Source organism: Alosa pseudoharengus, unplaced genomic scaffold, assembly GCF_046254945.1.
Source record: "Alosa pseudoharengus isolate Yale_2024_CS ecotype anadromous, Long Island Sound unplaced genomic scaffold, YU_APseudo_1.1 YU_APseudo_1.1_scf_2, whole genome shotgun sequence".
Lineage (NCBI taxonomy): Eukaryota > Metazoa > Chordata > Actinopteri > Clupeiformes > Clupeidae > Alosa > Alosa pseudoharengus.
Window position 1 is genome coordinate 57,940,317 of NW_027468663.1, and position 5,000 is coordinate 57,945,316.

Genomic DNA, 5,000 nt, shown 5'->3' on the forward strand with positions numbered 1-5,000 from the left:
GCGTGCGCGTGCGCGTGCGTGCGTGCGTGTGCGTGTGTGTGTGTGTGTGTGCGTGTGTTTGTCTGTCTCTCTCTCTCTCTCTACCTCTCTGTAATATAATGGTTACCCAGTTTTTTTAGACAAATGACAGCTTAAAAATGACAGCTGTCATCTCACATGGTTTATATTTAGAGACCTAACTTATCACAAACAGATAGGTTTATGAATTGATTTGAACTGAGTATTTATCATTTTAAGATTTTTTTTTTTTTTAAGAAACAAGCTGTAAGGTCAGATGTGTTGTTCTCCTGCTGTTTGGTTGGTGATGTGTTTTTGTGTGTGTGTTTGTGTTTGTGTGTGTGTGTGTGTTTTATCCCTCTCTAAGTCTTGCTGTAAAGTCCTGGAGTATCTGAGCTACATCTCTGGAAGTGAGCGCTCACACACACAGACGCTACTGAGTACTACACAGAGGCCTGGAGGTACAGCTACAAGGTCCACCCCAGCATAGAATAGTTAGATTCCACCCCACCATAGATAAGTACAGGGTCAACCACACAATAGGAGAGTTAGTGTCCATCCCACCACAGGTGAGTTACAGTACGAGTTAGGTTTACATAGTGTACATGAGCATGTGTTGTAGCTTCAGTATGTAGTGTAGTTTAGGTTCTTTGATAGGGCAATCATTTTGTTGGCAGAATATGTTGTACTGTGAAGTAGGGCCTTTACAGAGCCCATGTACAACATGTGGCATGCATTATTATGCTATGAACTCGGTTGTTGATTGGCTGGGTACAGTACATCCTGTACTATGAAGGAGAACGATGGCGAAAGGTGGGACATGGGTCATACTTCATGTTTTTTAACCAAAGTCCAAACAATACACACCAAAGAGGTAGCTCACCCCTCTCTGCAGTGCTCCTTGATTATCTTCACATAGTATTATATAATCAGTAATCATGTTAATCATTTTCATTTGAACATGTCAATAGATTGTAGTCTCTTGGCATCAATTTTTAAATGTTTTATATCTTAATTTCCAGGTTGTCAGCTGTTGGTTCAACAGGAAAGCTGAAAGACAGTGGACCGCTGGTTAGCCACACCCCATGATGGTCTCAGAGTGTTCTACATTGCAAGACTGGTCTACCCATTGCTTCTGTGACAAGATGGGTCTTGTGTTCCTGTGACCAGACGGCTCAACAATGCATTATTCTAACTGGCACCAGATGGATTTCTCCATCTTTTCTGCTGATCAGAGGGGGTTTCAGATTGTCTGGCCAGAGGGGGACCACTACACTTGTAACGGCTGGGGTTTGCATTAGGGCCCGCCAACCTGCTGCCACGGGCCAGTGGATCTAGTTTTATCATGATAACCCTTTTTTTTGTAAATAACACTATAGATGATGGCTTATTCCAAGGAAGACACACACTGATAAATACAAACTTACTTTAAGGGACACAAAGATATGAAAGGACTCCAGCCGCTGATATTGGACATGTGGTGTTATTTTCTTGTGTATCCATCCAATCCAAAGCTAAATTAATTTGCAATACTTGCAGTAATTTCTTGTCATGTGAAATTAATTGTTTAAAATAGTCATATGCTTTAGCTCTTGCAAAAATCTTTAATGGACCATGTCTACAACAGCCGCTTTTCGGCCCTAGGCCAGGCTGGGGCCAACACACTGATGAAGGTGTAGGGCCGATACGCGTCCAATTGTAGACATGGCTTTCTTTTTAAAAAGGAAAAAAAATGTTGTGGTCCGTGACCATGGATTCAGTAATGTAGTTTCAATGTGGGAATCAGTCATTTTTATTCAGTGGTGGTCCTGGGGTTGCATAATTAGTCAGAATGGTGGTTCCTGGTTCACAATCAGTTGAAAACCCCTGCCCTAAGAGGTCTTTTATTTTTTGGAGTTGAGCACGCGTGTTCCTGTGTACCTTTTTTGGTACCTTTGCTCATGCTACCATGCGTTAGTTGTGTGTATTGCTGAATGTATTAGTGAAGCTGAAGACCTTTGCTGTGATTTATTTGTATGGAAGAACTCTCTGGTTAAATAAATCACAAACCAATACAATGACACCATTTGATTGACCTTGATACATAGATATACTGTATGTTGTGCTGAAATAAAATCATTTCACTGCTGATCTCACCTGTGGCAAATCATTTCACTGTGATGCACCAGACATCCTTAGAAACTATACCATTCACACACCCATATTGGCCAAACAGGCCTTGATAAGTCACACCAGGTTTGGTATGAAATGTTGGCTTGTGGTACATATTTTGATACAGGGGATGATAAAGAACTCATATGGGGGATAGAAGAAAGAGAAAAAGGAGGCATATGGAAGGAAGCTGGAGAGCAAGCTCCAGAAGAACAACCTGAGAGATGTGTGGTTGGGTATGAAAACCAGGATTTAACATGAAGGGGAGTCAGGCTGAGTGTTGATAGGGCCAATGAGCTGAACATGTATTTCACCTGGTTCAGTACAGGGCACTCCGTTGCCTCCTCCAGCCACACAGACCCTGCATCCTCCCCACTCATAGTACATTCTCTTGCAAGCCACCTCAGTGGTTGTGGCTAAAGATCACTGCCACCTCCCCATACCCCTCCATCCCTCCCACCATGGACATCACCTGGTTGGGAAATGCTGAGCCTGCATCATATCCCTCCCACCTGTTTGTCTGTATCCAGGAGGCAGGTGAAGCTCTGCAGCATTCTAGCACCTTTTTAACCTCAGCCTTAGCCAGGGGAGGGTGTCTATGCTGTAGAGGACATCTTGGTTTGTTCTGGTCCCGAGAAATATGTTCTCCATCTACCCTCAATGACTATACACTGGTTGTCTTAACATTGCACATCATGAAGGTACTGGAGAGACTGGTCTTGGCCCTCTTTAGACCATAGATGACTAGCTACTTGGACCCATTACAGTTCACATACTGCCCAGAGGTGGGTGTTGAGGATGCCATAACCTGCTCCACAGAACACACTGTCACCTGGACAGGACTAGCAGCACTGTGAGGATCATGTTAATTGATTTCTCAAGTGCTTATAACACCATACAGCCTAATCTGCAAAAGATGCAGGTAAACACCTTCACAACCTCATGGATTATTGAGTACAACTGATAGACCCCAGGTTGTGCAACTGAAAGGCTGTGTGTCTGGGCAAGTGGTCAGTGGAGTATGCTGTCTCCTTTCTTCTTCACACCGTACGCCTCTGACTTCCAGTACAACTCATGTCATGTCACCTGCATGTCACACATCACCAACCAAACAGCAGGAGAACAACACATCTGACCTTACAGCTTGTTTCTTAGCTTGTAGTCATGTCACCTGCAGAGGTTCTCAGATGATTCTGTAGTTGTGGGGTGTGACAGTGATGGTGAGGAGTCAAGAGTACAGGCAACTGGTGTACCGCTTTGTGACATGGTGCAGGAGCAACCACCTTGTCTTGTATGTAGCTATATGCACCATACTCTTCCCTCCACTTCTACCATGTCTCCTTCTACTATACATTGACTAGTACTTAAAATGTAGTATCTAGTATTGACAGATGCAGGGTGAAGGTCTCCTCTGCACTGTAGCTTAAATTATATTTTACTGCTGTAGCTTAATTGTTATTATATTCATGTACGTTGTTTTGGATAAAAGCATCTGCCAGATGAATAAATGTAAATGTAAGACAAGGGAAATGGTGGACTTTAGGAAGGCCAGCCCTGAGTTGAAAGCCATCTCAATCTTAGGTGAAGAGGTATAGGTTGTAGAGAACTGCAAATACTTGGGTGTTTACATTGGCAATAAACTAGACTGGAAGTATGACACAGAGGCTGTCAGCACAGACTGTATGTCTTGAGAAAGCTCAGGTTGTTTAATGTGTGCAGAAAGATGTTGCAGATGTTTTACCAGACTTTTGTTGCAAGTGTCATTTTCTTTGCGATCATCTGTTGGGGCAGCAGCATTATGGAGAGGGACACAAAAAACTGAATAAGCTGATTAGGAAGGCTGGCTTTGTGATGGGGACTGCTCTGGAGCCCTTGGAGTTGGGTGGTGGAGAGGATTCTGAACAAACTGTTAAATATATTGGACAATACCTCACATCCACTACATAACTTACAGGTCAAACAACAGAGTGTTTCAGTTGGAAGCTACGCCAACTAAGCTGTAAGAAAGACAAATACAGAAAGACTACCCCCCACAGTAATGTCACTTTAAAATTACTCCCCCTGAGTAGAGGGAGAATGATAATATTTTAGTTGTTTTCAAAATTATCATAAGACTATTCAGGCTGGGTCTTGTGGATTATACTGTATACATGTATGTGAGTGCTATGCTTGTATGGCTGCGGAAACACTGTAATTTCCCTTTGGGGATGAATAAAGTTTATCTATCTATGTGTCAGGTAATCTCACTTGGACCCCATATTTGCTAATCCAGGGTTTATGTGAAAAGTCAGTCAGGCCTTTGTAGGGGTGACACCAATTATTTGATTACACCAGCACATTATATTACATGGGATGAAAATAGACTTACCTGATGTTAATTTAACCATGAGCTTTTAATGTTGGTCATAAACAGGGTGCAGTCAGTCAGTGGTGAGAACACATAGAAAGAAATCAGTGAGACTCCTTTAAAGATGCTTTATTGTGCATTGTACACTGATACATGGGAAAGGGAATAAAAAGAAGTACTCAAGCCCCATTCAAAAAAATAAATCACAACACAATATCATGAGTTAATAAATATAATAAACGCAAAAAAGAATCTGGTACAATTTCTAGTATGATTTAAAGAAACTAATTTTAGTACACAAACAATAGTAATCACTCACACGTGGTATTGTTTTGGATGTGATTCTGGAATGTTTAGTCCAAGTGCAAAAATAGCAGTATTGCTCAAGCCGATAGCATGTTCCTGCTAATGCTGTCTGCGCGTGGAGCGCATGTGTATATTTCATCAACCACCATCGGTGTGGTAAAATAATCATTAAATAGTGGAATAGTAGCAATTTATCAGT

General features: G+C 42.0%; 2 long non-coding RNA genes across 2 annotated transcripts in view; one reads left to right on the forward strand and one right to left on the reverse strand.

Moving 5' to 3' along the window:
- LOC143135439 (uncharacterized) overlaps positions 1-2,118 on the forward strand; it is a 4,190-nt gene extending 2,072 nt beyond the window's left edge. The window contains exons 3-4 of the long non-coding RNA XR_012988953.1: positions 365-458; positions 1,020-2,118. This is a non-coding gene — a long non-coding RNA (uncharacterized LOC143135439). The remainder of the gene's footprint in view (positions 1-364; positions 459-1,019) is intronic.
- Positions 2,119-4,609: 2,491 nt separating this feature from the next.
- Positions 4,610-5,000, reverse strand: part of LOC143135440 (uncharacterized) — a 3,482-nt gene continuing 3,091 nt past the window's right edge. The window contains exon 2 of the long non-coding RNA XR_012988954.1: positions 4,610-5,000. This exon is cut by the window's right edge and continues 161 nt beyond it. This is a non-coding gene — a long non-coding RNA (uncharacterized LOC143135440).